This window comes from Rutidosis leptorrhynchoides, chromosome 2, assembly GCF_046630445.1.
Source record: "Rutidosis leptorrhynchoides isolate AG116_Rl617_1_P2 chromosome 2, CSIRO_AGI_Rlap_v1, whole genome shotgun sequence".
Classification (NCBI taxonomy): Eukaryota; Viridiplantae; Streptophyta; class Magnoliopsida; order Asterales; family Asteraceae; genus Rutidosis; species Rutidosis leptorrhynchoides.
Window position 1 is genome coordinate 625,123,155 of NC_092334.1, and position 25,197 is coordinate 625,148,351.

The following is a 25,197-nucleotide window of genomic DNA, read 5'->3' on the forward strand; positions in this document are numbered from 1 at the left end:
GGGACATTTCATTTTATCTCGGATTTCAATATCAAACTCTTGTAAGAGTAAGATCCAACGGATTAATCTTGGTTTAGCATCTTGTTTTGAAAATAGGTATCTAAGAGCAGAATGGTCGGTATAGACCACCGTTTTTGCTAGAACGAGATATGATCGAAATTTGTCAAAAGCAAAGACAATAGCAAGGAGTTCTTTTTCAGTAGTTGTATAGTTTGTTTGTGCTCCTTGTAACGTCTTACTAGCATAATATATAGGTTGAAATCGTTTTTCAATCCTTTGTCCTAAAACGGCTCCCATTGCAAAATCACTTGCATCGCACATTAGTTCAAATGGTAGATTCCAATTTGGTGTTATCATGATCGGCGCATTAGTGAGTTTTTCTTTAAGAATATTAAAAGATTTGATACATTCATCTGAAAAGATGAATGGCGCATCCTTTTCTAGGAGTTTATTCATAGGAGTGGCAATTTTAGAAAAATCTTTTATGAAACGTCGGTAAAAACCGGCATGCCCTAGAAAACTCCTAACTCCTCTAACATTGGTGGGATGTGGAAGTTTAGCAATTACATCTACTTTAGCTCTATCCACTTCAATTCCTTCTTTTGAAATTTTATGTCCAAGAACGATGCCTTCTTTAACCATGAAATGGCATTTCTCCCAATTAAGTACTAGATTTGATTGTTCGCATCTAATTAGCATTCGTTCCAGATTAACTAGACATGATTTAAATGTATCACCGAAGACTGAAAAGTCATCCATGAATACTTCCATGCATTCTTCTATCATGTCATGAAAAATCGCCATCATACACCTTTGAAAGGTTGCAGGGGCGTTACAAAGTCCAAATGGCATGCGTTTGTAAGCAAAAGTACCATAAGGGCACGTGAATGTTGTTTTCTCTTGATCCTCGGGTGCTATTGGAATTTGAAAATATCCGGAAAATCCATCTAGAAAACAATAGTAACTATTTCCGGCTAATCTTTCCAACATTTGATCTATGAAAGGTAAGGGAAAGTGATCTTTTCTGGTGGCGTCATTTAATTTTCTATAATCAATACATACACGCCATCCTGTTACAGTCCTAGTAGGAATAAGCTCATTTTTCTCATTTGTAATGACAGTCATGCCACCCTTCTTAGGTACGCATTGAACTGGGCTTACCCATGGACTATTAGAAATTGGATATATCAAACCTGCATCTAGCAGTTTAATAATCTCTTTCTTAACTACATCTTGCATATTAGGATTTAGTCTTCGTTGGCGTTGCACATACGTTTTATGACCTTCTTCCATAAGGATTTTATGTGTGCAATACGAAGGACTTATTCCTTTAATATCATGAATCTTCCATGCAATGGCTGGTTTATGAGCTTTCAACACAGAAATGAGTTGTGATTTCTCATTTTCAGTAAGAGAAGACGATATTATTACAGGTAATTCAGATTCACCATGTAAATAAGCGTATTCCAAATGGTTTGGAAGTGGCTTTAACTCTAATTTCGGAGGTTCTTCTATTGATGATTTATATCGATATCTGTCTTCTTCGTTTAGCATTTGAATTTCTTCTGTTGTTGGTTCATATCCATTAGCTATAAGTGTAGCTAACATTTCAGCTTCATCAATTGGTTAATTACCTTCTCCTAAAGAACATTCTCCTGTTCCTTGTAATTCTGGAAATTCTTCTAATAATTCTGCATGTGCATCTATAGTTTGAATATAATAACATGTATCATCTGCAGATTGTGGTTGTTGCATTGCTCTATCAACTGAAAATATAACACTCTCATCCTCTATACTTAGGGTCAATTTCTTACCGAACACGTCTATCATTGCTTTAGCCGTGTTTAAGAATGGTCTTCCTAATATGAGAGGAACTTGAGAATCTTCTTCCATGTCCAAAACAACAAAATCTACTGGAAATACTAAAGTACCAACTTTAACTAGCATGTTCTCCATTATCCCTCTAGGATATTTTATTGATCTATCGGCTAGTTGTATGCTTATTCTGGTTGGTTTCAATTCTCCAAGGTCTAGTTTAGCGTATAGTGAATACGGCATTAGATTTATACTAGCACCTAAGTCTGCCAATGCTTCTATTGAACTAAGACTGAAATGTCCCGTTCTTATTGATTAAAAACGTTCCATATTAATTGATTTCGTTGCGAGGTTTTGACCTCTATATGAGACGTTTTTCAAAGACTGCATTCATTTTTAAACAAACCATAACCTTTATTTCATCAATAAAGGTTTAAAAAGCTTTACGTAGATTATCAAATAATGATAATCTAAAATATCCTGTTTACACACGACCATTACATAATGGTTTACAATACAAATATGTTACAACAAAATAAGTTTCTTGAATGCAGTTTTTACACAATATCATACAAGCATGGACTCCAAATCTTGTCCTTATTTAAGTATGCGATAGCGGAAGCTCTTAATAATCACCTGAGAATAAACATGCTTAAAACGTCAACAAAAATGTTGGTGAGTTATAGGTTTAACCTATATATATCAAATCGTAACAATAGACCACAAGATTTCATATTTCAATACACATCCCATACATAGAGATAAAAATCATTCATGGTGAACACCTGGTAATCGACATTAACAAGATGCATATATAAGAATATCCCCATCATTCCGGGACACCCTTCGGATATGATATAAATTTCGAAGTACTAAAGCATCCGGTACTTTGGATGGGGCTTGTTGGGCCCGATAGATCTATCTTTAGGATTCGCGTCAATTAGGGTGTCTGTTCCCTAATTCTTAGATTACCAGACTTAATAAAAAGGGGCATATTCGATTTTGATAATTCAACCATAGAATGTAGTTTCACGTACTTGTGTCTATTTTGTAAATCATTTATAAAACCTGCATGTATTCTCATCCCAAAAATATTAGATTTTAAAAGTGGGACTATAACTCACTTTCACAGATTTTTACTTCGTCGGGAAGTAAGACTTGGCCACTGGTTGATTCACGAACCTATAACAATATATACATATATATCAAAGTATGTTCAAAAATATATTTACAACACTTTTAATATATTTTGATGTTTTAAGTTTATTAAGTCAGCTGTCCTCGTTAGTAACCTACAACTAGTTGTCCACAGTTAGATGTACAGAAATAAATCGATAAATATTATCTTGAATCAATCCACGACCCAGTGTATACGTATCTCAGTATTGATCACAACTCAAACTATATATATTTTGGAATCAACCTCAACCCTGTATAGCTAACTCCAACATTCACATATAGAGTGTCTATGGTTGTTCCGAAATATATATAGATGTGTCGACATGATAGGTCGAAACATTGTATACGTGTCTATGGTATCTCAAGATTACATAATATATAATACAAGTTGATTAAGTTATGGTTGGAATAGATTTTTTACCAATTTTCACGTAGCTAAAATGAGAAAAATTATCCAATCTTGTTTTACCCATAACTTCTTCATTTTAAATCCGTTTTGAGTGAATCAAATTGCTATGGTTTCATATTGAACTCTATTTTATGAATCTAAACAAAAAAAGTATAGGTTTCTAGTCGGAAAAATAAGTTACAAGTCGTTTTTGTAAAGGTAGTCATTTCAGTCGAAAGAACGACGTCTAGATGACCATTTTAGAAAACATACTTCCACTTTGAGTTTAACCATAATTTTTGGATATAGTTTCATGTTCATAATAAAAATCATTTTCTCAGAATAACAACTTTTAAATCAAAGTTTATCATAGTTTTTAATTAACTAACCCAAAACAGCCCGCGGTGTTACTACGACGGCGTAAATCCGGTTTTACGGTGTTTTTCGTGTTTCCAGGTTTTAAATCATTAAGTTAGCATATCATATAGATATAGAACATGTGTTTAGTTGATTTTAAAAGTCAAGTTAGAAGGATTAACTTTTGTTTGCGAACAAGTTTAGAATTAACTAAACTATGTTCTAGTGATTACAAGTTTAAACATTCGAATAAGATAGCTTTATATGTATGAATCGAATGATGTTATGAACATCATTACTACCTTAAGTTCCTTGGATGAACCTACTGGAAAATAGAAAAATGGATCTAGCTTCAATGGATCCTTGGATGGCTCAAAGTTCTTGAAGCAAAATCATGACACGAAAACAAGTTCAAGTAAGATCATCACTTGAAATAAGATTGTTATAGTTATAGAAATTGAACCAAAGTTTGAATATGATTATTACCTTGTATTAGAATGATAACCTACTGTAAGAAACAAAGATTTCTTGAGGTTGGATGATCACCTTACAAGATTGGAAGTGAGCTAGCAAACTTGAAAGTATTCTTGATTTTATGAAACTAGAACTTTTGGAATTTATGAAGAACACTTAGAACTTGAAGATAGAACTTGAGAGAGTTCAATTAGATGAAGAAAATTGAAGAATTAAAGTGTTTGTAGGTGTTTTTGGTCGTTGGTGTATGGATTAGATATAAAGGATATGTAATTTTGTTTTCATGTAAATAAGTCATGAATGATTACTCATATTTTTGTAATCTTATGAGATATTTCATGCTAGTTGCCAAATGATGGTTCCCACATGTGTTAGGTGACTCACATGGGCTGCTAAGAGCTGATCATTGGAGTGTATATACCAATAGTACATACATCTAAAAGCTGTGTATTGTACGAGTACGAATACGGGTGCATACGAGTAGAATTGTTGATGAAACTGAACGAGAATGTAATTGTAAGCATTTTTGTTAAGTAGAAGTATTTTGATAAGTGTATTGAAGTCTTTCAAAAGTGTATAAATACATATTAAAACACTACATGTATATACATTTTAACTGAGTCGTTAAGTCATCGTTAGTCGTTACATGTAAGTGTTGTTTTGAAACCTTTAGGTTAACGATCTTGTTAAATGTTGTTAACCCAATGTTTATAATATCAAAAGAGATTTTAAATTATTATATTATCATGATATTATGATGTACGAATATCTCTTAATATGATATATATACATTAAATGTCGTTACAACGATAAACGTTACATATATGTCTCGTTTCAAAATCATTAAGTTAGTAGTCTTGTTTTTACATATGTAGTTCATTGTTAATATAATTAATGATATGTTTACTTATCATAATATCATGTTAACTATATATATAACCATATATATGTCATCATATAGTTTTTTTACAAGTTTTAACGTTCGTGAATCACCGGTCAACTTGGGTGTTCAATTGTCTATATGAAACCTATTTCAATTAATCAAGTATTAACAAGTTTGATTGCTTAACATGTTGGAAACATTTAATCATGTAAACATCAATCTCAATTAATATATATAAACATGGAAAAGTTCGGGTCACTACAGTACCTACCCGTTAAATAAATTTCGTCCCGAAATTTTAAGCTGTTGAAGGTGTTGACGAATCTTCTGGAAATAGATGCGGGTATTTCTTCTTCATCTGATCTTCACGCTCCCAGGTGAACTCGGGTCCTCTACGAGCATTCCATCGAACCTTAACAATTGGTATCTTGTTTTGCTTAAGTCTTTTAACCTCACGATCCATTATTTCGACGGGTTCTTCGATGAATTGGAGTTTTTTGTTGATTTGGATTTCATCTAACGGAATAGTGAGATCTTCTTTAGCAAAACATTTCTTCAAATTCGAGACGTGGAAAGTGCTATGTACAGCCGCGAGTTGTTGAGGTAACTCAAGTCAGTAAGCTACTGGTCCGACACGATCAATAATCTTGAATGGTCCAATATACCTTGGATTTAATTTCCCTCGTTTACCAAATCGAACAACGCCTTTCCAAGGTGCAACTTTAAGCATGACCATCTCTCCAATTTCAAATTCTATATCTTTTCTTTTAATGTCAGCGTAGCTCTTTTGTCGACTTTGGGCGGTTTTCAACCGTTGTTGAATTTGGATGATCTTCTCGGTAGTTTCTTGTATAATCTCCGGACCCGTAATCTGTCTATCCCCCACCTCACTCCAACAAATCGGAGACCTGCACTTTCTACCATAAAGTGCTTCAAACGGCGCCATCTCAATGCTTGAATGGTAGCTGTTATTGTAGGAAAATTCTGCTAACGGTAGATGTCGATCCCAACTGTTTCCGAAATCAATAACACATGCTCGTAGCATGTCTTCAAGCGTTTGTATCGTCCTTTCGCTCTGCCCATCAGTTTGTGGATGATAGGCAGTACTCATGTCTAGACGAGTTCCTAATGCTTGCTGTAATGTCTGCCAGAATCTTGAAATAAATCTGCCATCCCTATCAGAGATAATAGAGATTGGTATTCCATGTCTGGAGACGACTTCCTTCAAATACAGTCGTGCTAACTTCTCCATCTTGTCATCTTCTCTTATTGGTAGGAAGTGTGCTGATTTGGTGAGACGATCAACTATTACCCAAATAGTATCAAAACCACTTGCAGTCCTTGGCAATTTAGTGATGAAATCCATGGTAATGTTTTCCCATTTCCATTCCGGGATTTCGGGTTGTTGAAGTAGACCTGATGGTTTCTGATGCTCAGCTTTGACCTTAGAACACGTCAAACATTCTCCTACGTATTTAGCAACATCGGCTTTCATACCCGGCCACCAAAAATGTTTCTTGAGATCCTTGTACATCTTCCCCGTTCCAGGATGTATTGAGTATCTGGTTTTATGAGCTTCTCTAAGTACCATTTCTCTCATATCTCCAAATTTTGGTACCCAAATCCTTTCAGCCCTATACCGGGTTCCGTCTTCCCGAATATTAAGATGCTTCTCCGATCCTTTGGGTATTTCATCCTTTAAATTTCCCTCTTTTAAAACTCCTTGTTGCGCCTCCTTTATTTGAGTAGTAATGTTATTATGAATCATTATATTCATAGATTTTACTCGAATGGGTTCTCTATCCTTCCTGCTCAAGGCATCGGCTACCACATTTGCCTTCCCCGGGTGGTAACGAATCTCAAAATCGTAATCATTCAATAATTCAATCCACCTACGCTGCCTCATATTCAGTTGTTTCTGATTAAATATGTGTTGAAGACTTTTGTGGTCGGTATATATAATACTTTTGACCCCATATAAGTAGTGCCTCCAAGTCTTTAATGCAAAAACAACCGCGCCTAATTCCAAATCATGCGTCGTATAATTTTGTTCGTGAATCTTCAATTGTCTAGACGCATAAGCAATCACCTTCGTTCGTTGCATTAATACACAACCGAGACCTTGCTTTGATGCGTCACAATAAATCACAAAATCATCATTCCCTTCAGGCAATGACAATATAGGTGCCGTAGTTAGCTTTTTCTTCAATAACTGAAACGCTTTCTCTTGTTCATCATTCCATTCAAATTTCTTCCCTTTATGCGTTAATGCAGTCAAGGGTTTTGCTATTCTGGAAAAGTCTTGGATGAACCTTCTGTAGTAACCAGCTAGTCCTAAAAACTGGCGTATGTGTTTCGGAGTTTTCGGGGTTTCCCACTTTTCAACAGTTTCTATCTTTGCCGGATCCACCTTAATACCTTCTTTGTTCACTATGTGACCGAGGAATTGAACTTCTTCCAACCAAAATGCACACTTTGAAAACTTAGCGTACAATTCTTCCTTCCTCAATACTTCTAACACCTTTCTCAAATGTTCACCGTGTTCTTGGTCATTCTTTGAGTAAATAAGTATGTCATCAATGAAAACAATGACAAACTTGTCAAGGTATGGTCCACACACTCGGTTCATAAGGTCCATGAACACAGCTGGTGCATTAGTTAAACCAAACGGCATGACCATAAACTCGTAATGACCGTAACGTGTTCTGAAAGCAGTCTTTGGAATATCATCTTCTTTCACCCGCATTTGATGATACCCGGAACGTAAGTCAATCTTTGAATAAACAGACGAGCCTTGTAGTTGATCAAATAAGTCGTCGATTCTCGGTAGTGGGTAGCGGTTCTTGATGGTAAGTTTGTTCAACTCTCGGTAGTCGATACACAACCTGAATGTACCATCTTTCTTCTTGACAAACAAAACAGGAGCTCCCCACGGTGATGTGCTTGGTCGAATGAAACCACGCTCTAAAAGTTCTTGTAATTGGCTTTGCAGTTCTTTCATCTCGTTGGGTGCGAGTCTGTAAGGAGCACGAGCTATTGGTGCAGCTCCTGGTACAAGATCTATTTGAAATTCAACGGATCGATGTGGGGGTAATCCCGGTAATTCTTTCGGAAATACATCGGGAAATTCTTTTGCAATGGGAACATCATTGATGCTCTTTTCTTCAGTTTGTACTTTCTCGACGTGTGCTAGAACAGCATAGCAACCTTTTCTTATTAGTTTTTGTGCCTTCAAATTACTAATAAGATGTAGCTTCGTGTTGCCCTTTTCTCCGTACACCATTAAGGGTTTTCCTTTTTCTCGTATAATGCGAATTGCATTTTTGTAACAAACGATCTCCGCTTTCACTTCTTTCAACCAGTCCATACCGATTATCACATCAAAACTCCCTAACTCTACTGGTATCAAATCAATCTTAAATGTTTCGCTAACCAGTTTAATTTCTCGATTCCGACATATATTATCTGCTGAAATTAATTTACCATTTGCTAATTCGAGTAAAAATTTACTATCCAAAGGCGTCAATGGACAACTTAATTTAGCACAAAAATCTCTACTCATATAGCTTCTATCCGCACCCGAATCAAATAAAACGTAAGCAGATTTATTGTCAATAAGAAACGTACCCGTAACAAGCTCCGGGTCTTCCTGTGCCTCTACCGCATTAATATTGAAAACTCTTCCACGGCCTTGTCCATTCGTGTTCTCCTGGTTCGGGCAATTTCTAATAATGTGGCCTGGTTTTCCACATTTATAACAAACTACATTGGCATAACTTGCTCCGACACTACTTGCTCCGCCATTACTCGTTCCGACACCATTTGTTCCTTTCGTTCTATTAACCCCTGGTCCGTAGACCTCACACTTCGCCGCGCTATGACCATTTCTTTTACACTTGTTGCAAAATTTGGTGCAGAACCCCGAGTGATTCTTTTCACACCTTTGGCATAGTTGCTTCTGATTGTTGTTGTTGTTGCGGTTATTATTGTTGTTGGGATGATTGTTGTAGTTGCTGTTGTTGTTGTTGTTGTTGTTGTTGTTGTTGTTGGGCCGTTTGTTGTAGTTGCGATTGATGTTGCGATTGTTGGGATAATTGTTGCGATTATTGTTGTAATTGCTGTTGTTGTTGTATTGGTGATTCTTATCACCGTTTTCCTCCCACTTTCTTTTGACTTGCTTCACATTGGCCTCTTCAGCAGTCTGTTCTTTAATTCTTTCTTCAATCTGGTTCACTAGTTTGTGAGCCATTCTACATGCCTGTTGTATGGAGGCGGGCTCGTGTGAACTTATATCTTCTTGGATTCTTTCCGGTAATCCTTTCACAAACGCGTCGATCTTCTCTTCCTCATCTTCGAATGCTCCCGGACACAATAGGCACAATTCTGTGAATCGTCTTTCGTACGTGGTAATATCAAATCCTTGGGTTCGTAACCCTCTAAGTTCTGTCTTGAGCTTATTGACCTCGGTTCTGGGACGGTACTTCTCGTTCATCAAGTGCTTGAATGCTGACCACGGTAGTGCGTACGCATCATCTTGTCCCACTTGCTCTAGATAGGTATTCCACCATGTTAACGCAGAACCTGTGAAGGTATGCGTAGCGTACTTCACTTTGTCCTCTTCAGTACACTTACTTATGGCAAACACCGATTCAACCTTCTCGGTCCACCGTTTCAATCCGATCGGTCCTTCGGTTCCATCAAATTCCAAAGGTTTGCAGGCAGTGAATTCTTTGTAGGTGCATCCTACACGATTTCCTGTACTGCTAGATCCAAGGTTATTGTTGGTATGTAGCGCAGCCTGTACTGCGGCTATGTTTGAAGCTAGAAAAGTACGGAATTCCTCTTCATTCATATTCACGGTGTGTCGAGTAGTCGGTGCCATTTCCTTCAAAATAGTTAAATGAAACAAGTTAATCATACAGAATATTAAGAGTAGTTAATAGTATTTCGTAGCATAATATGAACTCATTTATAAAAGCTTTTTCTTCATATTAGCGTTTTATAAGTTTAAATTCGGGTAGTACCTACCCGTTAAGTTCATACTTAGTAGCTAATATACAATTCAACTACTACAATTCTATATGAAAAACTGATTATAATAATATTTCGCGTTCAAACTTTTATACAATATTTTACAAACTTACAATACCGCTTATTTTACATAAAGCATGAAATATAGCACACAATAACTTTGATACAAGATAGTTGTGAAGACAATTCTAGCTAGTACACAAGTCGTTCAGCAAAGGCAATAAAGACACGTAATTCATACGTCCAGAAACAAGTCATGCATTCTGGTTTTACTAGGACTACTTCCCATCCTTGGTCTTGTGCAACATAACCGTTATGGCCGTTGATAAGACAGCGTGTTGTAACGTCATCAAAGGGACGAGGGTTACGTAATGTCCAACAGTCCCGTAATAATCTAAAAACCTCATTTCTTACCCCAATTACCGACTCCGTCACTTGTGGAAACGTTTTGTTTAATAGTTGTAGCCCGATGTTCTTGTTCTCACTTTGGTGAGAAGCGAACATTACTAATCCGTAAGCATAACATGCTTCTTTATGTTGCATGTTAGCCGCTTTTTCTAAATCACGAAGTCCAATATTCGGATATATTGAGTCAAAATAATTTCTTAACCCGTTGCGTAAAATAGCATTTGGGTTCCCCGTAATATATGCGTCAAAGTAAACACATCGTAACTTATGGGTTTCCCAATGTGATATCCCCCATCTTTCAAACGAAAGTCTCTTATAAACCAAGACATTCTTGGAACGTTCTTCGAATGTCTTACAAACTGATCTCGCCTTAAATAGTTGTGCCGAAGAATTCTGGCCGACTCTAGACAAGATTTCATCAATCATGTCTCCGGGTAGGTCTCTTAAAATATTGGGTTGTCTATCCATTTTGTGTTTTTAAACTGTAAAATAGACAAGAGTTAGATTCATAAAAAAAATACTTATTAATACAAGCAATTTTTACATATATCATAAAGCATAAGAACACTATATTCCATATATTACACCACACGAATACAACTATCTTATTCCGACTCGCTCGTTTCTTCTTCTTCGGTTTTGGTTCGTTTTGCCAAGTTTCTAGGGATATATGATGTTCCCCTAATACGAGCCGTCGTTGTCCACATTGGTTTAGAAAAACCTGGTGGTTTAGAGGTTCCCGGGTCATTGTTACAACTTAAGGACTTCGGGGGTTGACGATACATATAAAGTTCATCGGGGTTGGAATTAGATTTCTCTATTTTTATGCCCTTTCCCTTATTATTTTCTTTTGCCTTTTTAAATTCAGTTGGGGTAATTTCTATAACATCATCGGAATTCTCGTCGGAATCCGATTCATCGGAGAATTGGTAATCCTCCCAATATTTTGCTTCCTTGGCGGAAACACCATTGACCATAATTAACTTTGGTCGGTTGGTTGAGGATTTTCTTTTACTTAACCGTTTTATTATTTCCCCCACCGGTTCTATTTCTTCATCCGGTTCCGATTCTTCTTCCGGTTCCGATTCTTCTTCCGGTTCCGACTCTTCTTCCGGTTCCTCTTCGGGAACTTGTGAATCAGTCCACAAATCATTCCAATTTACATTTGACTCTTCATTATTATTAGGTGAGTCAATGGGACTTGTTCTAGAGGTAGACATCTATCACATAATATCAAACACGTTAAGAGATTAATATATCACATAATATTCATATGTTAAAAATATATAGTTTCCAACAAAAATGTTAAGCAATCATTTTTAAAGAAAACACGGTCGAAGTCCAGACTCACTAATGCATCCTAACAAACTCGATAAGACACACTAATGCAAATTTTCTGGTTCTCTAAGACCAACGCTCGGATACCAACTGAAATGTCCCGTTCTTATTGATTAAAAACGTTCCATATTAATTGATTTCGTTGCGAGGTTTTGACCTCTATATGAGACGTTTTTCAAAGACTGCATTCATTTTTAAACAAACCATAACCTTTATTTCATCAATAAAGGTTTAAAAAGCTTTACGTAGATTATCAAATAATGATAATCTAAAATATCCTGTTTACACACGACCATTACATAATGGTTTACAATACAAATATGTTACAACAAAATAAGTTTCTTGAATGCAGTTTTTACACAATATCATACAAGCATGGACTCCAAATCTTGTCCTTATTTAAGTATGCGATAGCGGAAGCTCTTAATAATCACCTGAGAATAAACATGCTTAAAACGTCAACAAAAATGTTGGTGAGTTATAGGTTTAACCTATATATATCAAATCGTAACAATAGACCACAAGATTTCATATTTCAATACACATCCCATACATAGAGATAAAAATCATTCATGGTGAACACCTGGTAATCGACATTAACAAGATGCATATATAAGAATATCCCCATCATTCCGGGACACCCTTCGGATATGATATAAATTTCGAAGTACTAAAGCATCCGGTACTTTGGATGGGGCTTGTTGGGCCCGATAGATCTATCTTTAGGATTCGCGTCAATTAGGGTGTCTGTTCCCTAATTCTTAGATTACCAGACTTAATAAAAAGGGGCATATTCGATTTTGATAATTCAACCATAGAATGTAGTTTCACGTACTTGTGTCTATTTTGTAAATCATTTATAAAACCTGCATGTATTCTCATCCCAAAAATATTAGATTTTAAAAGTGGGACTATAACTCACTTTCACAGATTTTTACTTCGTCGGGAAGTAAGACTTGGCCACTGGTTGATTCACGAACCTATAACAATATATACATATATATCAAAGTATGTTCAAAAATATATTTACAACACTTTTAATATATTTTGATGTTTTAAGTTTATTAAGTCAGCTGTCCTCGTTAGTAACCTACAACTAGTTGTCCACAGTTAGATGTACAGAAATAAATCGTTAAATATTATCTTGAATCAATCCACGACCCAGTGTATACGTATCTCAGTATTGATCACAACTCAAACTATATATATTTTGGAATCAACCTCAACCCTGTATAGCTAACTCCAACATTCACATATAGAGTGTCTATGGTTGTTCCGAAATATATATAGATGTGTCGACATGATAGGTCGAAACATTGTATACGTGTCTATGGTATCTCAAGATTACATAATATATAATACAAGTTGATTAAGTTATGGTTGGAATAGATTTTTTACCAATTTTCACGTAGCTAAAATGAGAAAAATTATCCAATCTTGTTTTACCCATAACTTCTTCATTTTAAATCCGTTTTGAGTGAATCAAATTGCTATGGTTTCATATTGAACTCTATTTTATGAATCTAAACAAAAAAAGTATAGGTTTCTAGTCGGAAAAATAAGTTACAAGTCGTTTTTGTAAAGGTAGTCATTTCAGTCGAAAGAACGACGTCTAGATGACCATTTTAGAAAACATACTTCCACTTTGAGTTTAACCATAATTTTTGGATATAGTTTCATGTTCATAATAAAAATCATTTTCTCAGAATAACAACTTTTAAATCAAAGTTTATCATAGTTTTTAATTAACTAACCCAAAACAGCCCGCGGTGTTACTACGACGGCGTAAATCCGGTTTTACGGTGTTTTTCGTGTTTCCAGGTTTTAAATCATTAAGTTAGCATATCATATAGATATAGAACATGTGTTTAGTTGATTTTAAAAGTCAAGTTAGAAGGATTAACTTTTGTTTGCGAACAAGTTTAGAATTAACTAAACTATGTTCTAGTGATTACAAGTTTAAACATTCGAATAAGATAGCTTTATATGTATGAATCGAATGATGTTATGAACATCATTACTACCTTAAGTTCCTTGGATGAACCTACTGGAAAAGAGAAAAATGGATCTAGCTTCAATGGATCCTTGGATGGCTCAAAGTTCTTGAAGCAAAATCATGACACGAAAACAAGTTCAAGTAAGATCATCACTTGAAATAAGATTGTTATAGTTATAGAAATTGAACCAAAGTTTGAATATGATTATTACCTTGTATTAGAATGATAACCTACTGTAAGAAACAAAGATTTCTTGAGGTTGGATGATCACCTTACAAGATTGGAAGTGAGCTAGCAAACTTGAAAGTATTCTTGATTTTATGAAACTAGAACTTTTGGAATTTATGAAGAACACTTAGAACTTGAAGATAGAACTTGAGAGAGTTCAATTAGATGAAGAAAATTGAAGAATTAAAGTGTTTGTAGGTGTTTTTGGTCGTTGGTGTATGGATTAGATATAAAGGATATGTAATTTTGTTTTCATGTAAATAAGTCATGAATGATTACTCATATTTTTGTAATCTTATGAGATATTTCATGCTAGTTGCCAAATGATGGTTCCCACATGTGTTAGGTGACTCACATGGGCTGCTAAGAGCTGATCATTGGAGTGTATATACCAATAGTACATACATCTAAAAGCTGTGTATTGTACGAGTACGAATACGGGTGCATACGAGTAGAATTGTTGATGAAACTGAACGAGAATGTAATTGTAAGCATTTTTGTTAAGTAGAAGTATTTTGATAAGTGTATTGAAGTCTTTCAAAAGTGTATAAATACATATTAAAACACTACATGTATATACATTTTAACTGAGTCGTTAAGTCATCGTTAGTCGTTACATGTAAGTGTTGTTTTGAAACCTTTAGGTTAACGATCTTGTTAAATGTTGTTAACCCAATGTTTATAATATCAAAAGAGATTTTAAATTATTATATTATCATGATATTATGATGTACGAATATCTCTTAATATGATATATATACATTAAATGTCGTTACAACGATAAACGTTACATATATGTCTCGTTTCAAAATCATTAAGTTAGTAGTCTTGTTTTTACATATGTAGTTCATTGTTAATATAATTAATGATATGTTTACTTATCATAATATCATGTTAACTATATATATAACCATATATATGTCATCATATAGTTTTTTTACAAGTTTTAACGTTCGTGAATCACCGGTCAACTTGGGTGTTCAATTGTCTATATGAAACCTATTTCAATTAATCAAGTATTAACAAGTTTGATTGCTTAACATGTTGGAAACATTTAATCATGTAAACATCAATCTCAATTAATATATATAAACATGGAAAAGTTCGGGTCACTACAAAGACTACCCAGAAAACATGGAATTGTGAAACTTCCTGGATCAGATAGTTTTTCTGGTATCTTATTCAACAGCACTGCTGAACAATTAGCATTCATAGTAACAGCCGAGAGTTCTTCCATTTTCTTTCTATTTGAGATTAGATCTTTCAAGAATTTAGCATATCTTGGCATTCCTGAAATCACATCAATGAAAGGAAGATTTACATTTATCTGTTTAAACATATCCAAGAATTTGGATTGCTCGGCTTCAAGTTTTTCTTTCTTCATTTTACTCGGGTAAGGAAGTGGTGGTTGGTATGGTTTAACATAAGGTTTATCCTTAACTGTGTTATTTTCATTAACCTTTTCAACTACCGGTTCTTTTTCCTTATCTTGATCAGGTTGTGGTTCTTGTGGAGTAGGAATAGTTTCATCAGAAGTTACAGGTATTTCAGGTGGTTTAAGTGTTGTACCACTTCTTGTGGTAATGGCTTTAGCTGTTTCATTCCGGGGGTTAGCATTTGTATCACTAGGTAGACTTCCCGGTTTTCTTTCACCTATTAACCTTGCTAGGTTACTCACTTCTTGTTCCAGATTTTGAATAGAAGCTTGTTGATTTCTAAATGCTTGAGCATTTTGTTCATTGGTTTGTTTCTGAGATGTGAAAAACTGTGTTTGAGTTTCAACTAGCTTCGTCATCATATCTTCTAAATTCGGCTTTTTATCATCGGTTTGTTGTGGTGGTTTGTTTTGAAAATTAGGTCTTTGCTGGTTGTAAGTATTATTGGATACTTGTTGATTGCTAGGACCTTGTTGGTTGTTGTATGGAATATTTTGGTTATAATTCTGGTTTTGATTGTAAATCGGTCTTGGCGGTTGATAATTATTCTGATAATTATTTCCAGGCCTTTGGTTTATGTATGAAATATTCTCTCTTTGTTCCATTGTTAATTCAATACTGAGACAATCTTTTGTCAAATGTGGTCCTCCACACTGCTCACAACTAATTCGTATTGAGTGAATATCCTTAGTCATCTTTTCCATTCGTCTCTCCACAGCATCTATCTTTGCGGAAATGGAATCTAAGTCATGGCTAGAATCGGCTCTAGCTGCTTTAGATGATCTAACGATATCTTTTTCTTGGTGCCACTCATGTGAGTGGGAAGCAGTGTTATCAATAATTTTGTAAGCATCAGTTTCGGTTTTCTTCATAATAGAACCACCAGCTGCTATATCTATGTCTTTCCTTGTAGTGATGTCGCATCCTTGGTAGAATATTTGTACTATTTGACAGGTGTCTAAACCATGTTGCGGACATCCTCTTAACAACTTTCCATATCTAGTCCACGCCTCATATAGAGTTTCATTTGGTTTCTGTGTGAACGTAACAATTTCTGCTTGAAGTCTTACGGCTTTAGATGCAGGAAAGAATTGTTTAAGAAATTTGTCAACTAAAACATCCCATGTATCAATCGCCCCTTCAGGTAACGATTCCAACCAATCTTTGGCTTCTCCCTTTAAAGTCCAGGGAAATAACATGAGATATATCTGTTCATCCTCCACTTCTCGGATTTTAAATAGTGTGCAGATCCTATTAAAGGTACGTAGATGTTCATTTGGATCTTCCTTCGGCGTACCACTAAATTGGCATTGATTAGTCACCATGTGTAAAATTTGTCCTTTGATTTCATAATCTGGCGCATTAATGTCTGGATGAGTAATTGCGTGACCTTGGCCAGTGCGTTTAGCTCTCATTCGGTCTTCCATACTTAAAGGTTCCAGATTCTCCATAATTGAATTTGTTGAATCGGTATCACTAGATGATTCTGATTTAATGGTTCGTTCCTCAACAATCTCTGTTTGAATGATTGGTGGCTCCGGAGGAAAGTTTAATAGTTCAGGATCTACGAACCGTTCCTGAATATTTTCCGGATTCTCAATTGTGAGGTTGGGTTCAAAAAATGGATTATCGGAAATTTGAACTGAAGTACTTGGTCGACTGGATGACGATTCTAAAGAAAAATCAACGGCGGTTATATTTGCTAAATGTCTTGATCTAGTTACAGGTGGTAAACGTACAAAAGGTGATGAACGTCTTGCTCGGTGCATTCACTGAATATCCTATTAGTTTTTAAAAAGGAAAGAAAAATTATAATAAGTTATCCAATCAATAGACTTTTCTGATTTTGCCCACGTTTCGAATAGCCAAAAGATGCAGCAGAGGGGCAGGATTCGTTTGGTCTCAATATAATTGAGGACTGTTTGGCTCCAATAACCCGGTCCACGTACAAATCCAACTATTACTACGAACCAGAAAATTTTGATGTCTATTAATTTAACCACTTAAAATAAATTTTCGTAATTTTAAGAAATTTAGATAAGAAGTAGAAAAAATTCTAAGTCCTAAAAACTAGAATGGCGAGAAATAAGAGAGAAAAAGAGTTCGTCGCAAAAGGTAGAAAAAAAAATGGTTGAAAAATAAAAGGTGACGAAAAAAAAAATAAAAGAAACTTATCAAAACTTAAAAATACTTAACTAACCTAACCTTATTACTACAACTAACTTAAAATTATAATCGCAAATTGAAATTACTAATTGGAATGATAATTGATACATAGTAAAAGGTGTCTAAAAATATTAAAGCTTACAGGAAAAACTAAATCCCAAATGGAAATAACTTAAAAAGAAACTAAAACTTAAAAAGGCGTCGCAAAATTCTAAAGCACCTAAATCTTAGTCTAAAGAAAAAGCACTTAAAGAATTCTACGGCAAAGCCTAAAAATCTAGGAGTAAAAATAACTATAGCAAAAACTAAGTTTAAAATTAAATATGAGCTAAAAATACAAAAGTTATGCTACAACGATTAAAAAGGGACAAAATATAAAAATATACAAAAAGTTGTAAAAAGTACAATTTTTATAAAAATATTATTTTTATATTATTTATTTAATAAAACTACTAATTTTAATAAAACTAATTTAAACAAAATAAAACAAATTAAATAAAAAGTAAATCTTAAAATAAAACTAATAATAATAATAATAATAATTATTAGGGTTAAATAATAATAATAATTAATTAATACCCGTAATTAATGCTGAATTAGGGCTTCTGTCGCCTGTCAGAGAAGCTCCGCGAGTCGCGGTAATTAATGAAGAAAACCCCGCGAGTCGCGGGGTTCCAGAATTCAGATGACAGCTTTAAATTCGACGCGTTTTTTCTTTATTATTTTTTTTTTTTATTTTCTGTTTTCTGTTTTAAATAAATAAAAGATATTAAAATAAAACTTATATGTTTATAAACTAAAATAAAGATAAAGAAACTTATAAAACTTAAATATTAAAAAAATACTAAAAAATACTTATATTTTTGTTTTTCTTTTTATATTTTCGAATATTTAAAACGTATTTTTACAAAAGCAAATTTTAATAAAAGTAAACAAAAAATCTTTTTTTTTTTATTAGCGTTCCGCTTCCGGCTTTTGAGAAATCTCCCCGGCAGCGGCGCCAAAAATTCTTGATGTTAAAGCTAAGGTATACGAAATAGTTTTATATTTTACTAGGAAATACTATTAAATATGCTACAATTTTACACAAGATATTTATTTATTTATAGAATGGATATACTTAAACCTTGCTACAACACTTATAGGCAGTGTACCTAATCGTAAAGTAGTGTAGTTTTTAGTAAGTCCGGTTCGTTCCACAGGGAAATCTTTAAACAAAGCTCAACGCTATATAAAAATACAAACATATATATAAGTAATATTATTATTATAAAGGGGGGGTTTTTACCGTTTAATGACCGGTTTGTCGATTTTAAAACTTTAGTCGCAGTTAAAACCTAATGTAAAATATTAAATAAATAAAAGACTTAAATTAAAACTTAAAGTAAATAACGATAATGAAATTGCGAATAATAAAAGTGCGATAAAATAAACTTGCGATAATTAAAAAGTACGATAATTAAAAGTGCGATTAAATAACAATAAATAAAAGTGCGATAATTAGAAGTGCAATTAAATATAAAATAAAGGAAATTAAATATGAAATAAAAGAATTATGCTTATTTAAACTTCCGTAATCATGATGTTTGACGTGTTGATTTTAGTTTTATGCCCATGGGTTAATTGTCCTTTGTCCTGGATTATTTAATATGTCCGTCTGGTTTTTGTCCATAACAGTCCATCAGTCATAAATATAAAGTGCGAGTGTCCTCATCAAATTATTCTTATACCCGAAGTTAAATATTCCAACTAATTGGGGATTCGAATTGTAACAAGGTTTTAATACTTTGTTTAATGAATACACCAGGTTATCGACTGCGTGTAAACCAAGGTTTTACTACTTTGTTAACAATTACACCAATTACCCTTGAATGTAATTTCACCCCTGTTTTAATTATTCTAGTGGCTATTAATCCATTCCCGTGTCCGGTTAAATGAACAATTATTCGTACATATAAATACCCCGCCCATCGTGTCCGATTGAGTGTATATGGTAATTTATAGGGACGCCCAATTGTAAATCTTTATATTAACATTAACAAACTATCATTTAGTTAAACAAATATAAAGCCCATTAATAGCCCATAGTCTAATTTCCACAAGTGTCGTTCTTTTGTCCAAACCCCAATTATGGTACAAAGCCCAATTACCCAATTTTAGTAATTAGCCCAACATCATGATTACTTCGGATTAAATAAGCATAATAATAACTTAGCTACGAGACATTAATGTAAAAAGGTTGAACATAACTTACAATGATTAAAAATAGCGTAGCGTTACACGGACAGAATTTCGACTTACACCCTTACAACATTCGCTAACATACCCTTATTATTAGAATTATAATTAAAATTAAAATTAAAATATAAATTATATATATATATTTTACGTATATATGAGAGAAGAGAGAAAATAGATTATATTTTGCGATCAGAATTCGGTTGGCTTTATAGGGATTTTCGATTTTTGGTGCTCCGCGACTCGCGGTGAATTTTGCCTTCAAACTCCGCGAGTCGCGGAGGTTACTTTTACAGCTCAGAGGAGTTTGGCTCTTTGTTTACCGACGGTTTATAATATATATATAATATATATATAATTAATATAATTAATTATATATTATATTATATTTATATACATAGTTAACTTGTAATTTTTAGTCCGTTGCGTCGAGCGTTAAGAGTTGACTCTGGTCCCGGTTCCGGATTTTCGAACGTCCTTGCGTACAATTTTATATTTTGTACTTTGCGTTTTGAATCTTGTACTCTTGTAATTTCGAGACGTTTCTTATCAATAATTGGAACCTTTTTGATTGTCTTTTGTACTTTTGAGCTTTTTGGTCGTTTGCGTCTTCAATTCGTCGAATCTGTCTTTTGTCTTCACCTTTTATTATTTAAACGAATATCACTTGTAAATAGAACAATTGCAACTAAAAGCTTGTCTTTCTTGAGGAATAATGCTATGAAATATATGTTCGTTTTTAGCATTATCAAAAACCGCCCAAAGTCGACAAAAGAGCTACGCCGACATTAAAAGAAAAGATATAGAATTTGAAATTGGAGAGATGGTCATGCTTAAGGTTGCACCTTGGAAAGGTTTTGTTAGATTTGGTAAACGAGGGAAATTAAATCCAAGGTATATTGGACCATTCAAGATTATTGATCGTGTCGGACCAGTAGCTTACCGACTTGAGTTACCTCAACAACTCGCGGCTGTACATAACACTTTTCACGTCTCGAATTTGAAGAAATGTTTTGCTAAAGAAGATCTCACTATTCCGTTGGACGAAATCCAAATTAATGAAAAACTTCAATTTATTGAAGAACCCGTTGAAATAATGGATCGTGAGGTTAAGAGACTTAAACAAAACAAGATACCGATTGTTAAGGTTCGATGGAATGCTCGTAGAGGACCCGAGTTCACCTGGGAATGAGAAGATCAGATGAAGAAGAAGTACCCGCACTTATTTTTAGAAGATGAGCCAACACCTCCAATCGCTTAAAATTTCGGGACGAAATTTATTTAACGGGTAGGTACTGTAGTGACCCGAACTATTTCGAACCTTTCTATGATTATATGTTTAATGAAAATTATATTTACATGATTAAATGTTTCCAACATGTTAAGCAACCAACTTGTTAAGACTTGGTTAATTGAAACGGAAATTTTGTAAACGTCTGATTACCCAGTTTGACCAATGATTCACCAACGCTATAAGTTGTATATGACATGATGATACATAAATGAATAAATATATATGTTTAACATGATATAATGATCATCAAGTATCTCATTAAAAATAGTAACAATAAGTTATATACTTAAAAAGGAGACTATTGACGTATGAAACTCGAAACGATACATATAACGATATCGTTATAACCACGTCTTACTAAATATATATGAAGCATATTAATACATTATTATATTATATATAACATGATAATATGATAATTAAATATATCATTAAGTGTATTAACAATGAACTACATAAGTAAAAACAAGACTACTAACTTAAGGATTTCGAAACGAGACATATATGTAACGATTATCGTTGTAACGACATTTAAATGTATATATCATATTAAGATATAATTAATATATCATAATATCATGATAATATAATAATTTAAAATCTCATTTGATATTATAAACTTTGGGTTAACAACATTTAACAAGATCGTTAACCTAAAGGTCTCAAAACAACACTTACATGTAATGACTAACGATGACTTAACGACTCAGTTAAAATGTATATACATGTAGTGTTTTAATATGTATTCATACACTTTTGAAAGACTTCAAGACACTTATCAAAATACTTCTACTTAACAAAAATGCTTACAATTACATCCTCGTTCAGTTTCATCAACAATTCTACTCGTATGCACCCGTATTCGTACTCGTACAATACACAGCTTTTAGATGTATGTACTATTGGTATATACACTCCAATGATCAGCTCTTAGTAGACCATATGAGTCACCTAACACATGTGGGAACCATCATTTGGCAACTAGCATGAAATATCTCATAAAATTACAAAAATATGAGTAATCATTCATGACTTATTTACATGAAAACAAAATTACATATCCTTTATATCTAATCCATACACCAACGACCAAAAACACCTACAAATACTTTCATTCTTCAATTTTCTTCATCTAATTGATCTCTCTCAAGTTCTAACTTCAAGTTCTAAGTGTTCTTCATAAATTCTACAAGTTCTAGTTACATAAAATCAAGAATACTTTCAAGTTTGCTAGCTCACTTCCAATCTTGTAAGGTGATCATCTAACCTCAAGAAATCTTTGTTTCTTACAGTAGGTTATCATTCTAATACAAGGTAATAATCATATTCAAACTTTGGTTCAATTTCTATAACTATAACAATCTTATTTCAAGTGATGATCTTACTTGAACTTGTTTTCGTGTCATGATTCTGCTTCAAGAACTTCGAGCCATCCAAGGATCCGTTGAAACTAGATCCACTTTTCTCTTTTCTACTAGGTTTATCCAAGTAACTTAAGGTAGTAATATGTTCATAACATCATTCGATTCATACATAAAAAGCTATCATATTCGAAGTGGTAAACTAGTAATCACTAGAACATAGTTTAGTTAATTCTAAACTTGTTCGCAAATAAAGTTAATCCTTCTAACTACACTTTTAAAATAAAATATACACATGATCTATATCTATATGATATGCTAACTTAATGATTTAAAACCCGGAAACACGATAAACACCATAAAACTGGATTTACGCCGTCGTAGTTACAACCGGGGGCTGTTTTGGTTTGGATAATTAAAAACTATGAAAAACTTTTATTTAAAAGCTATAATTCTGGGAAAATGATTTTTCTTATGAACATGTAACCATATCCAAAAATCATGGTTAAACTCAAAGTGAAAGTATGTTTTTCAAAACAGTCATCAAGATGTCGTTCTTTCGACGGAAATGACTACCTCTTTCAAAAATGACTTGTAACTTGTATTTCTGACTATAAACCTATACCTTTTCTGTTTAGTTTCATAAAGTCAAGTTCAATACGAAACCGTGGCCACTTAAATCACTCAAAACGGATTAGAAATGAAGAAATGGCGAGCAAAACAAAATTGGTAAAAACTACTCATTTTAGTTACGTGAAAATTGGTAACAAATCTATTCCAACCATAACTTAATCAACTTGTATTGTATATTATGTAATCTTGAGATACCATAGACACGTATACAATATTTCGACCTATCATGTCGACACATCTATATATATTTCGAAACAACCATAGACACTCTATATGTGAATGTTGGAATTAGCTATACAGGGTTGAGGTTGATTCCAAAATATATATAGTTTGAGTTGTGATCAATACTGAGATATGTATACACTGGGTCGTGGATTGATTCAAGATAATATATATCGATTTATTTTTGTACATCTAAATGTGGACAACTAGTTGTAGGTTACTAACGAGGACAGCTGACTTAATAAACTTAAAACATCAAAATGTATTAAAAGTGTTGTAAATATATATTGAACATACTTTGATATATATGTACATATTTGATATAGGTTCGTGAATCGACCAGTGGCCAAGTCTTACTTCCCGACGAAGTAAAAAGTCTGTGAAAGTGAGTTATAGTCCCACTTTTAAAATCTAATATTTTTGGGATGAGAATACATGCAGGTTTTATAAATGATTTACAAAATAGACACAAGTACGTGAAACTACATTCTGTGGTTGAATTATCGAAATCGAATATGCCCCTTTTTATTAAGTCTGGTAATCTAAGAATTAGGGAACAGACACCCTAATTGACGTGAATCCTAAAGATAGATCTATTAGGCCGAACAAACCCCATCCAAAGTACCGGATGCTTTAGTACTTCGAAATTTATATCATATCCGAAGGGTGTCCCGGAATGATGGGGATATTCTTAAATATGCATCTTGTTAATGTCGGTTACCAGGTGTTCACCATATGAATGATTTTTATCTCTATGTATGGGATGTGTATTGAAATATGAAATCTTGTGGTCTATTATTATGATTTGATAATATATAGGTTAAACCTATAACTCACCAACATTTTTTGTTGACGTTTTAAGCATGTTTATTCTCAGGTGATTATTAAGAGCTTCCGCTGTCGCATACTTAAATAAGGACGAGATTTGGAGTCCATGATTGTATGATATTGTGTAAAAACTGCATTCAAGAAACTTATTTCGTTGTAACATATTTGTATTGTAAACCATTATGTAATGGTCGCGTGTAAACAGGATATTTTAGACTATCATTATTTGATAATCTACGTAAAGCTTTTTAAACCTTTATTGATGAAATAAAGGTTATGGTTTGTTTTAAAATGAATGCAGTCTTTGAAAAACGTCTCATATAGAGGTCAAAACCTCGCAACGAAATCAATTAATATGGAACGTTTTTAATCAATAAGAATGGGACATTTCACCGTTGTCTTGATCTTGAAACAAAAAAGATCATCATCTCTCGTCATGTCATATTCGATGAGATTATATTTCCATTTGGTTCCATGCAACCAAACTCATCCCCTTCATATTCTTTTCTTGACATTCGAGGTGAGTTCCAACCTCATCTACATCACCACCACATCGATAACCCTAGCATCCCACCTCCTACTTCTTCAGTTTCTTCTTCTGCTTCCCTGAACCTCCTTCCATCGATGCTTCATCTTCCACTGATGCTTCGACCTCCATTCACACATCCTCAACTAGCCCGACCACATCCACTCCTGCAACCCATAATCAACACCCCATGCTCACATGTTCCAAAACCAGAATCTATAAGCTTATCTCTCACTTAAACTTAAACGTTAACACCCCACCCGATATTCCTAAATCTCACATCCAGGCCCTTTCTGACCCTCACTGAAAAAAGGCAATGATCGATGAATATAATGTTTTAATTAAAAATGGTACTTGGGTTCTGGTTCCGAAACCTTCATGTGTTAATATTGTGA

The 25,197-nt window shown here is 33.8% G+C and overlaps 1 protein-coding gene across 1 annotated transcript in view; it reads left to right on the plus strand.

The window, feature by feature from the left end:
• Positions 1-25,197, plus strand: part of LOC139890071 (uncharacterized mitochondrial protein AtMg00810-like) — a 102,601-nt gene that overhangs the window by 75,983 nt on the left and 1,421 nt on the right. The window lies entirely within an intron of this gene.